The sequence below is a fragment of the Helianthus annuus genome, chromosome 17 (assembly GCF_002127325.2).
Source record: "Helianthus annuus cultivar XRQ/B chromosome 17, HanXRQr2.0-SUNRISE, whole genome shotgun sequence".
Taxonomy (NCBI): Eukaryota; Viridiplantae; Streptophyta; class Magnoliopsida; order Asterales; family Asteraceae; genus Helianthus; species Helianthus annuus.
In genome coordinates this window covers 94451461-94464457 of record NC_035449.2, presented here as the reverse complement: position 1 = coordinate 94464457, position 12997 = coordinate 94451461, and the positions used below count along the sequence as shown (strand labels likewise).

The following is a 12997-nucleotide window of genomic DNA, read 5'->3' as shown; positions in this document are numbered from 1 at the left end:
CACATTTTGTCCGTATTCTGACAGAATCAGCAGAGAATCTTCTGAGTGAACACGGGGGCGTGTTGACCGGGCACGGCCCCGTGTCGGCAGGCTGTTTTATGGAGTTTTGTCTCTACTAAGGAGCTAATCTATATCGGGTGGCTCTTGACTTGTTGGAACAACCCCAAAGTGCCTAAGATACCTTAATTGTCCTATACTAAGGCGAGAACGCAAGAGGTTGTCGGTGAGGGTAATTCCTATTTTCATTCTAGGTGGACAAGTCCAACCCTTTTCCGGGCTCTCGTTAAAGAAGGTGTATGCCGAATCGCTCAGGTCTATGTATGCACCGAACGAGGTCGATGGGGGAGTCCTTCACGGCACAATCGGCACAGGGACGACTATCGTCCACGTCTTTTCTAGGTAAGAAGGTATTTTTGGGAGCAACGAGGTTGTCGGAATGCGGTTCCAACATTTCCTCATGGTCATCATCTTGGGATGGATCTAAAAAATCCTTCCTAAGTTCTTTTAACCAATTGAGAAGTAGTTCTTCTAGTTGAAATAACTCGTCAAGGAGCATTTCTCCTAGAATATCTGGCTGGGCGCATTCGAGGGAGAAATAGTGCTTATTTTTACTTTCGCCCCTCTTAAGGTTATAAGGAATCGGTGGGTCTATATAGTGGGGCCTATAAGTGAGAAAATAACATTTTAATTCCTCATGTTCGCCTCCACATATTCGACACCACAAACCATAAGAGTGCCGAAAGTAAAAAGAATTACTATCACTCATGTTTGTGTCAGAAATTACCAACCGTCGGGATCTAACGGTTCTGTTTTCAGCAACTGAATCTTGGGCACGGGGGCGTGTTGAGTGGACACGGCCCCGTGTTCAGCCTACTGTCTGACTTAAAACAGGATTGCCAGTTCCAATGATTGAGCACGGGGCGTGTTCAGCGGGCACGGCCCCGTGTTGAGCTCTGCAGAAGCTGAAAAACTAAAAAAAATCCTAAAAAATTAAAGAAAAATAAAAATATGATTAGGCTGCTGATTCCTAACTTTCTTAAAATCCTTGTGTCCCCGGCAACGGCGCCAAAAACTTGATGTGCGTGAAGTGTGTTATATTTTTGATGAGTATTTAAGCCCCTTTTTTTACACTTTTAGCCAAGTTTTAAATTTATAAAACACGATATTCACTAACACTAAACACACATATGGGCAAGTGCACCCATCGTGGACGTAGTATAGTGTTGGTAAGATACCGAGGTCGTCCAAGGACACAAGAGCTTTTAATACCGGTTTATCCTCAACGTCTAATCAAATCAAAAAGTTAGAAAAATATTTTAAACTAAGAAAAATAAAAACTAACTAAATGCTGAAAATAAAAATAAAATAAAAACAGATAGACAAGATGAATCACTTGGATCCGACACGTGTATTAGTATAACCTTTGATTATTTTTGCACTTTTGCACTTGTTTAAGAGATTATCTTAGTTATTGTAGTAGGCCCCTCTTTTGAAGGCGACGTTACCCTCAACCCAGTAGTTTGAGTCAGCAAGGATACAATCCTAAAGGGTCGGATTATTGAAAGATAATGAATTAAGTTATTAATGCAAATTGTGGTAAGCCCCGCTTCTGGCGGTGACGTTACCCTCGGCTAAGTAGTCTGAGTCAGCAGGGATACAGTCCTAAATAGCCGGGTTATAGTATTAATAGTAGTTAACTTATGAGGGGGTCAAAGAGTTTGGATCCCCGCCATCCAATACCTATGGGCATTGAAGGAGATCCTACTAAATTTGACCCAGGTCCCAAGCAGGACCTCTAAACGCTGAACAAGGGCAAGACCCTTACCAAACCGTTCCCTTAACCCCCGACCAGGTAGCCAACATACCTCCATATAGACCGTGGAGATATGAATGGTGAAAATCTTTTATTTTATATAGACAGTAAAATAATGCCAAGACACCACGGACAAACGATAAGGAAAGATCACCTTCAACATAAGTAACTAGTTATTAAAGTCATTAATACAAAACCAAATAAAAAGTGCAAAAGATTAAAAATAAAAAGTATTATACTAAACACTTGTCTTCACCAAGTGATGTAAGAGACTTAGGCAAACATGGCCTTGATTATCAAGAACTCTTACGATCAATCTTGGATCCCGAGACGACTCACACACTCTACGATGGACAATGGATGATGGTGGTGGATGATGGTGTTATGGTGGTGGTGGGTGGTGGATGAAGTGTGAGAGAGGTGGTGTGCCAAGGGATGAGAGAGAATGAAACCAAGCTCCTCTATTTATAGGCTGAACAGAAGGCTGGACACGGCCCCGTGTCCGTTGGACACGGCCCCGTGCCCGTCTGACATTCTCTCTCTTCATTAATTGTAATTCGCAATTACAATTAATGCGCCTGCTGTACTTTCACCACGCCCCCGTGCCCGCTGGACACGGCCCCGTGGTGGGCAATGGAAGCTTCTACTGGTTTGTCTTTTCTGCTGCTTCCTGGGCACGCCCCCGTGTTCGCTGGACACGGGGCGTGTTCAGACTCTGTTTCTTCTCCTTTGCTTTGGGAGGTGCCGTTGAGGGTCCGGGCAGTCTACTTTTGTTCCTTTTCTTGTATTTATGGTAGAATTAGTTGTCTTTTTGCTTCTTTTGTGATTTTGAGCTCATTTCATCCTGAAAATACAAAAGGAAGACAAAAACACTCTTTTTCCAACATTAGTACTTAAAAAGGGTTAGTTTTATGCCTTAATTGATGTGATTTATATGTTGCATTTTACACACATCAATAGATCCATGTCGATAATTAACATGCTTCGTTTTCCTCTGTGTACGTGCTGGTTATGCGTAAACTATTTCGAACTCTATATGCTATTATCAAACTTGTATGCTCACCTTTACATTTCATGTATTGACTTTATTTTAACGTATGTGACAGGTGTTTAAGATGCTTATCTGCTAGGAAAGCGAGGCTAGAATAAAGCACTAGAGCCCAACAAATAGTTGTCTGTAGTGGTCAAAATATGGGTCTCTAGAAGCAGAAAAACAATTGCTGTATTTAAAAATCTGAGTTGTCGGAATAGAATATTTGCCTGGATTTTTGTCTGTAATAATTTAATTACTGTTTGAGATACGGTATGGGATGTATTAATTTAAATTGAATAGTATGGTAATTGTTATGGAAACTTCTGGGCAATCTGTTCCGCTCAGTGCCATGCCCCGATGATTCTGCCATCAGTTGGGGTGTGACAGATTGGTATCAGAGCCATAACTATAGGGAATTAGGCTAGACTCGACCTAGTCCGGGTCGATGTCTTAGAGACCTAGACTATAGTTAGGAACCAACAGACCGAGCTTATATGCTATATACCTCGCTATTCTCGTTCATGCTACAGTAACACCGCACTCGAATTTTCAATAATGGGAAGGCGATTTAGTCGAGATTAGGTGTGAAAACCGCAAACTCTCGACTAAGTTGCTTGATCAATGCTGTTTTTATCAACTTATCAATGATCTCTTCATTATTCTTTTTCAATAACAAACGCTTGTTTAACAGAGAGAATTATACGAAATTAGGAGTGAAATCCATATTTTGATGAATAATCTCCTCTATTTCACTAAAAACAAGGAAGAAGTTGCTAAGCCAGGGGTGAAACCCTAACCTTGACAACTTGTTTCGACTTTTATTTATCTCACTAAAGCCTCGACGGACTCCAACGACCTGAACTCACAGTATGACTAGAGGAATGCGTGCCGGATGCCCAAGAATCGAGGCAGAGGCCGATTCCGAAGGTCAAGATGTGCACGACAAGTCCTTGAGAACAGTCAAATCGCTTTGGGTAGTCAAAGTCTATCTAGCCGCAGACAATCTATTTCTCAATTTTTATGTGTTTCGATTCTGAGCCCGCAATTGCTGACTCTGATAGTTCATCGATTTTATGTGTTTTAAATGTATTTACCTGTTTATATGCTTTAAATTTATGGAGAATTATTCGATTTTTGCATTCCCTTCGATCGATACGCACGACTCGCACTACACTTCTATCTCAATATGCTAGCAAGTCGCTACGATATGAACGACATTACGCCATGTTATACGATTATACTATATTACTCGATATGCTATACGCGATCTCTAAATACGAACGACTTGCGAACTTTGAATGATAGGTTTCTGTATTCTGACTGCCTCTGTGATTAAATGCGTATGTGCTTCTGTGATTTTGTGCCCTACGTGTTTATGTGCTTCTGTGATTATGCAAATCTGTGATTTCGTGCCTATGTATTTATATGATACATGCCTTATCGTGTTCCTGAGCTTTAGTTAGAGCTAGACGTGTGAGGTGAGATTCGATTATGATGTGTTGAATCCTGTGACGATGTCTGTTGCAGACAATGTCATCTGGATCCCGACACCTACTTTCTCGCCAAGAAAAGAGAGACAAACGTCTTGCTGCTATCATCGCCAAACAAGTAGCAAAAGCTGTGATCGATGTCTATGAGAACGTCAGCAAATCATCTGAAGAGTCGAGAACCGAAGCTCCTAAAGATGCTACCAAGACTGTTTTCAGCTTTAAACAGTTCAAGGCATGCGGACCAAAGGAATTCACCGGAGAAGATGGCCCTATATCTATGTTTCAATGGTTCGACTCCGTCAAAGTCACTCTGCGCCAAAGCGGCTGTCCTGAGAATCTTCTTACCCTAAATGCAACCGGCGTCTTCCAGTCCCGAGATTTAGACTGGTAGACGGCCGAACGAAACAAACGCGGGAATGATGCAGCTTATGAGCTGACTTGGGAAGAGCTGAAGGCCATTATGATGGACGAATTCCTCCCTCGCCATGAACGCCAAAAGCTGGAGGACGAGTTTTGGCACATTAAGCAGAAGGATGGAGACAACGCTGCCTTGACTGCTCGCTTTAAGCAGCTCAACATTATCTGTCCCGATCAAGTCAAGACGCCAGACATGGCAATCAAGAAGTACATTCGAGCTCTACCCGATTGTGTTGCCGTGTTGGTGCAGTTGTCTGTCGACCACATCTTAGTTCGAGTCTTAGGTTAGGGCTGTTTGTAGCATGCACGGAAATTGAGAAATCATGTGTTAGAAAAGTTTCGCTTGTAGTGACATAGGTAGAGGTTCCGCTTATATGTCATCATGTAGTTCCGCTTGAATGTCACTTGGAAGTTTCGCTAGTATGACATGTATATTGAAGCGAAACCCCAACCCTATATAAGGGTACATATAAGCGAAACTAGGTAGCAGTGTGGTAGTGAAGTTGTGTAACGGCGAAGCCCTGCCGAATCGTCTCCAGAGCTTGTAACTTGTTAATAAGTGCAATAAACAGAGACAAATTAGTGAAATCAAGCTAAACAAAGACTGAATCAATGAATTCCGCCTCTGATTCAGTCTAAGCACTCTTCTGATAGACTCTTCAGGTCGTCTAACGATCCTACATGTGGTATCAGAGCTCAGGAGGAAGAGTTCTTACCGTTTAGTTCGTTTTCGCTCAAAAATTCTGATTCTACACTTTCTTTCATCAGTTCAAGGAGTTTTACTGGTCAAAATTGGATCAAAATTTCACAGATTGTGTATTATAGGACATTAACAAACCCTTGAAAAATTCGGACCAAAATACGGATTAAAAATGGGTTAAACTATCTTCGGACTAGGTTTCGCTTATTCGAACAATTTGTAGTTCCGCTTATGTGACCACCTAGTTCCGCTTTTGTGACACTAAAATCAGATAGTTTCGCTTCAAATGTCAAATGGTTCTGCTTGAAAGGTTTGCTTCAAGTGACAAGTTTGAGTTTCGCTTGTAAGGTTTCGCTTGAAAGGTTCGTTTCAAGTGACAGGTTAGAGTTCCGCTTGTAGGGTTCCGCTTGAAAGGTTCCGCTTCAAAGGACGGTTGTGATAGTTCCGTTTTTGTGAACAAATCAGTTCCGCTTGGTTGACCATCAAGGAGTTCCGCTTGTTTGAACATAAGTGATTTCGCTTAATTGTCCATTACAAGATTTCGCTTATTTGGACAGTACCTATTTCGCTTTTGTGAACAATAAAGATTTGTCGGGATTATTTGAAACATGGCATAAATGTTTGATGAACAGGAGAATTATTTTCAGGCTAATGAAGAAACAGTCTCAGCAAAAGAAGTAGTTGAAAAAGTTCCGGTTTTTGATCACTCGTCTGATGAAGAGAGTGACAATTATGAAGAGAAAATCCGGAAACTTGAATCTCTTAAACAACAACTTCCATCTGATCAACGTTGTGGAAAGTTATTTTATGCCGATAGAATTGAAAAATTAAAAGAAAAGATCAGAGCTGAGAAAGAAGTAAAAAGCAGCAACAACAGAAAAGCAAATCAAACCTAGTGTGAAAAGGAATGTTGAAGAACCTGTGAAGTGTGAAACTTCAACTTCTGAAACAGTGTGCTTCAAATGTGACAGCTTCAAGACTGAAAATGACAAACTCTTGAAGGATTGATGCGTGTGTAGTGTAACATAACTTAGATGTATATTTTAAGCCCTTTTTACACTTTTAGCCAAGTTTTAAATTTATAAAACACGATATTTACTAACACTAAACACACATATGGGCAAGTGCAACCATCGTGGACGTAGTATAGTGTTGGTAAGATACCGAGGTCGTCCAAGGACACAAGAGCTTTTAATACCGGTTTATCCTCAACGTCTAATCAAATCAAAATGTTAGAAAAGGTTTTTAAACTAAGAAAATAAAAACTAACTAAATGCTGAAAAATAAAAATAAAAACAAAAACAGATAGACAAGATGAATCACTTGGATCCGACTCGTGTATTAGTATAACCTTTGATTATTTTCGCACTTTTGCACTTGTTTAAGAGATTATCTTAGTTATTGTAGTAGGCCCCTCTTTTGGAGGCAACGTTACCCTCAACCCAGTAGTTTGAGTCAGCAAGGATACAATCCTAAAGGGTTGGATTATTGGAAGATAACGAATTAAGTTATTAATGCAAATTATGGTAGGCCCCGCTTTTGGCGGTGACGTTACCCTCGACTAAGTAGTCTGAGTCAGCAGGGATACAGTCCTAAATAGCCGGGTTATAGTATTAATAGTAGTTAACTTATGAGGGGGTCAAAGAGTTTGGATCCCCGCCATCCAATACCTATGGGCATTGAAGGAGATCCTACTAAATTTAACCCAGGTCCCTTGCAGGACCTCTAAACACTGAACAAGGGCAAGACCCTTACCAAACCGTTCCCTTAACCCCCGACCAGGTAGCCAACATACCTCCATATAGACCGTGGAGATATGAATGGTGAAAATCTTTTATTTTATATAGACAGTAAAATAATGCCAAGACACCACGGACAAACGATAAGGAAAGATCACCTTCAACATAAGCAACTAGTTATTAAAGTCATTAATACAAAACCAAATAAAAAGTGCAAAAGATTAAAAATAAAAAGTATTATACTAAACACTTGTCTTCACCAAGTGATGTAAGAGACTTAGGCAAACATGGCCTTGATTGTCAAGAACTCTTACGATCAATCTTGGATCCCGAGACGACTCACACACTCTATGATGGACAATGGATGATGGTGGTGGATGATGGTGTTATGGTGGTGGTGGGTGGTGGATGAAGTGTGAGAGAGGTGGTGTACCAAGGGATGAGTTGCAATGAAACCAAGCACTCCTATTTATAGGCTGAACAGAAGGCTAGGCACGGCCCCGTGTCCGCTGGACACGCCCCCGTGCCTGTCTGACACTCTCTCTCTTCATTAATTGTAATTCGCAATTACAATTAATGCGCCTGCTGTACTTTCGACACGCCCCCGTGTTCACTGGACACAGCCCCGTGGTGGGCAATAGAAGCTTCTATAGGTTTGTCTTTTCTGCTGCTTCTTGGGCAGGGCCCCGTGCTGGCTGAGCACGGGGCGTGTTCAGTCTTCTGCCTTCTCTATTTTGTTTGGGAGGATGCTGTTGAGGGGTCGGGCAATCCACTTGTGTTCTTTTTCTTGTATTTATGTTAGATTTAGCTGTCTTTTTGCTTGTTTTGTGAATTTGAGCTCATTTAATCCTGAAAATACAAAAGGAAGACAAAAGCACTCTTTTTCCAACATTAGTACTTAAAAAGGGTTAGTTTTATGCCTTATTTGATGTATTTTATATGTTGCATTTTACACACATCAAATACCCCCACACTTGAACTTTTGCTTGTCCTCAAGCAAAACTCTTTAATATGTGGCTTACACTCCCAAATGAAATGGGTAGAAGAGAAGGTTTTGGCTTCTCATAGAGTGTCGGGAATCCAAGATCTTTTTGGGTTTTATTTTTATTTATTTACAATCCTATTCGTTATGATTTGTTTAGAACGTTTCATAGGAAAATTACTTATTTGGGCATAACATGCCTTTTTTAAAATTCCATTTATATACAAGTTCACATACCTCACGGGAGAAATCACTCACACTTGGCCGAAGGTGTATTTTTAGTGAATCACTCGAGAGCGGCATGAAACTTATTCCTACCATAAGCTTGCCAAGCAATCAATCCTCCTCCTTTTTAACTTGTTACCTTTGTAAATATCAAGAGGACTTTTTTTGGGTAAAGGCTTGGGCTATAGGTGGGTGAATGGGTTAGTGGTTAGTAGAAAAGGGCGAAAAGCGTAAAAAGCATCGGTTTTCGTAAAACATTTTGTTTTAGTGACTTTTTATGAAGTATTTCTTCAAACAAGCTTTTTGTTTTAAGAGCTTTGTTTGTTTATTTCTAACTTCATCTTCATATATATATATACATATATATATATATATATATATATTGTAGTCACACGAAAACCGAGCTTGTTACTAAAATAAAGGGTAAAAATAAAAAAAAGGGTTTTGGTGGGTAAAAGGGTTTTAGGGTAAAGAAATGAAAGGTTTAGGCTCAAAGGGGTTAACTAGGGGGATTTTGGGTAGGTGAAAAAAAAATGAAAAATAATGGTGTGGAAAGAAAAAGGGTTAGTCCTAATGCCTCCATCATTTACTTACTTGGGTTTAAGTTGGTAAGGACCGGGAATGAATTGTCGTGGCAAGTTCTAGAGTCGTAAGAACCAAGCGGCTATTCACACAAGAAACGAAAAATGAGCATTTAGTCTAAAGATGTAAATTTGTATGCTCAATAAAGGCTCAAAACTCACTTTTTTTGTGTGAATGGGTTTTTCTATGTGATCTAGTATATATAATCAAATTTTAACTAAGCTTGTCATGCCGTTTCATAATTTTTTTTATGTTGGTTCTTTTTATCACGACGCTCTCGGTTGTAAATTTGTAAAAATATAACCTTATTAATCTTAGGATTCCTAATTTAAACTTTAGACAAGTAAAAAAAATGAGAATTTTTTGAAAAAATTTGGGGTGTTTAGCGGTTCCAATAGAGTTTTGTGTAAGGCTTGTTATTAGGACTTGCAAAATTTCAAGGTTTTAGCATCCCCCCACACTTAAATTACACATTGTCCTCAATGTGTCCCAAAAATAAATTTTTAGGTTGATTAGATGTGTAATATAGTGTTTAAAAGCAAAGATTTTATGTTACTGGCAGTCTGGACACGGCCCCGTGGGGACCGGACACGGCCCCGTGTTCAGGTGCCAGTAACGAAAATTAAAGAAAAGAAACAGAAGCTTGGACACGGGGGCGTGTCTGGTGAACACGACCCGTGTCCAGTTACCTGAACTGGGCGTTTTTCTGCAGGGGGTTTAGCACGGGGCCGTGTTGGTTGGACACGGCCCGTGTTGAACCTTCTGTATTGGAGAAATTGATGTCGGGTTGCCTTGTTCTTGTGCATGGGGTCATGTTTCTCGTTCCCCTTTTCAACCTTTACCACCATGAGTGTGTTTTATTCCTGCAAATTAAAACTAAAAGATTAAACTAAACTAAGGATAGTTCCGCGGAATGCCTCCGTGGTGCGCCACGTTTATAAGGGTCCTTGGCTAGACCCAATGTGAGGTTATATATTTTCTGAGTGGGATGTTTGGCATCCCATGTTGCACCGTCGGAGAGCAGCATCCAAACTCGAATCAATAACATTCATGTAGTTGACCGGGTCGTCCTCTATTCTCTTCCCAACCCCGAATTTTACTTCATCATCTCCGTACCTTAGGGTGAGCATTTCGTCATTCATGTCTACCACTGCTTGTGCGGTGGCGAGAAATGGTCTCCCTAGTATGAGGGGGACTTCGGTGTCTTCTTCCATATCGAGTATGACAAAATCTGCCGGATAGACAAATTTGTTTACCTTTACTAGGACCTTTTCGATGACACCTTGCGGGAATTTGACGGATTGATCAGCAAGTTGTATGCTCATTATTGTAGGACTCGTTGTTCCTAGGCCGAGTCTTTTAAACATTGATGAAGGCATGAGGTTAATGCTAGCCCCAAGGTCGGCTAGTGCATTACGAACGGGGGAGTCCCCGATCGAGCAGGGAATCGTGAAGCTTCCAGGATCGATTTTCTTTTGGGGAAGTTTGTTGAGTACGAGGGCAGAGCATTCTTCGCCTAAGTTAACTAATTGCAAGGTTTCAATTTTCTTTTTATGAGTGAGGAAGTCCCTCATGAACTTAGAGTATTTGGGCATTTGGGTTAGGACATCAATAAAAGGAATATTGACATGCAGTTGTTTTAATAGACTTTCGAATTTTGCGAATTGCTCATTGGTCTTTTGACGAATTAACCTACCGGGGTACGGAACTCGAGGAGCCTTGGTAGGCTCTGATGATGGAGGGGAGTTCTTCTCCTGCAGAGGCGGGGGTACAGTCTCTTCTGTCGGCAGTGGTGCTTCCGCAGGCCCCACGGTGCGGTTTCGCAAAGTGATGAGATGAACTTGCGCTTTCGGGTTTGTTTCGGTATTGCTTGGTAATGCACCTTGTGGTCTCTCGGAAAAATTTTGAGCTAGTTGATTTAATTGTTTTTCTATGTTTTGAATACTAGCTTGTTGGTTTCTAAAATTTGATTCTAATTGTAGAAACCTTTCCGAGTTTTTCTTTTCAATGTCGGAGATGAGGCGAGATACAGTATCTTCAAGCCTTTCTCATCCACCTTGTTGTTGAGTGAAATTTTGTGACTCATTTCTTGGTTGTTGAAAGTTTGTTCGTTGGGTTTGTTGGTTACTACTATTGTCGGGCTCTCTCCAACCAAGGTTAGGGTGGTTTCACCATCCTTGGTTGTAAGTGCCCGTTGGAGGACCCGACGGCCTAGGTCTATTTTCAATGTAGCTTACCGACTCTTGTTGATCGTCTGTTTCTTTCATACAACTCCAATTTTCATGTGGCCCACCACACCCTTCACAAGCCATAACCGAGACTGTTTTTGTCATTTCCAATTTTTTTTATTTTTGAAGAAAGAGCCTCGATTTGGGCTTGTAAAGAAGTGCTTTCATCAACCTTATGGGCGCCCGGGGCGATAGATTTATTGCCTCGGGGAGTGTGCCACTGAAAATTGGTTTGAGCAATTTCCTCAATTTGGTTATATATTTCATGCGGGCGGCGATTACCTAAAAGTCCCCCGGAGCTAGAATCAAGTGCCTGCCTTGTGTGTGGCAACAACCCATTATAGAAAGTGGATACTTGTTGCCATATCGCAAGGCCGTGATGTGGACACTTTCGCAATAGCTCCTTGAACCTTTCCCAAGTTTCATATAAGGATTCCCCATCCTCTTGTGAATATGTATTAATTTCAGTCATTAATTTAGCCATTTTAGCGGGAGGGAAATACTTATATAGAAATTTTTGGGCTAGTTCATCCCAGGTGTTTACCGATCCAGCTGGGAGGGCGTTGAGCCAAGCTTTTGCTCGGTCTTTTAGTGAGAAAGAAAACATTCGAAGGCGGATGGCGTCATTTGATGTTCCATTGATCCGAAAGGTATCACATATTTCTAAGAAATTAGTAATATGTAGATGGGGATCCTCGTCCGCAAGCCCATGGAAGGTTGCGGAGTTTTGGAGCATTTGTATCAAATGCGGCCGAAGTTCGAAGTTATTGGCTTCAACATTCGGTGCGTTGATAGCGGCGCCTAGGTTACCTACGGTGGGTCGTAGATAATCCATGAGGGTACGTTGGTCCGCCATTGGAAGTGGATTCCCCGAAACTTTCTCTTGGTTCTTGGCTTTTAGTCTTTTTCTGAGAAAGCGTTCGGGTTCTTCTAGAGGTTCTTTTATGTCCTTATTAGAACTGGAGCTCATACACTACGTAGGGGTGACGTCTGGTTCCAAGTCCTGCAATAAAAACAGAAAAGAATGTTGGTCAGAAGGTTCACTACGGCCCCGTGCTCAGTGAACACGACCCGTGGTCGGAGTTACAGTGATTGTTTTCCAGATCCCAATTACTGGAGAGTTGGACACGGCCCCGTGTTGCACCGACACGGCCCCGTGGTCAGCCGTCTGTAACTTGGAAAACTAAAAACTGCCAGTAACAACGCTGGGCACGACCCGTGTCCGACCAGGCACGGCCCGTGCTGAGCTCTGCAGAAGCTGAAAAACTAAGAAAAATCCTAAAAATTTAAAAAGAAAAATAAAAATATGATTAGGCCGTTGATTCCTAACTTTCTTAAAATCCTTGTGTCCCCGGCAACGGCGCCAAAAACGTGATGCGTGTGTAGTGTAACATAATTTAGATGTATATTTTAAGCCCTTTTTACACTTTTAGCCAAGTTTTAAATTTATAAAACACGATATTTACTAACACTAAACACACATATGGGCAAGTGCACCCATCGTGGACGTAGTATAGTGTTGGTAAGATACCGAGGTCGTCCAAGGACACAAGAGCTTTTAGTACCGGTTTATCCTCAACGTCTAATCAAATCAAAATGTTAGAAAAGGTTTTTAAACTAAGAAAATAAAAACTAACTAAATGCTGAAAAATAAAAATAAAAACAAAAACAGATAGACAAGATGAATCACTTGGATCCGACTCGTGTATTAGTATAACCTTTGATTATTTTCGCACTTTTGCACTTGTTTAAGAGATTATCTTAGTTATTGTAGTAGGCCCCTCTTTT

General features: G+C 41.0%; 1 non-coding gene across 1 annotated transcript; it reads left to right on the top strand.

Moving 5' to 3' along the window:
• Positions 1–11580: 11580 nt before the first annotated feature.
• LOC118489417 lies at positions 11581–11687 on the top strand. Its single transcript, XR_004887437.1, has one exon. It is a non-coding gene; the product is annotated as a small nucleolar RNA R71 (small nucleolar RNA).
• Positions 11688–12997: the final 1310 nt, after the last annotated feature.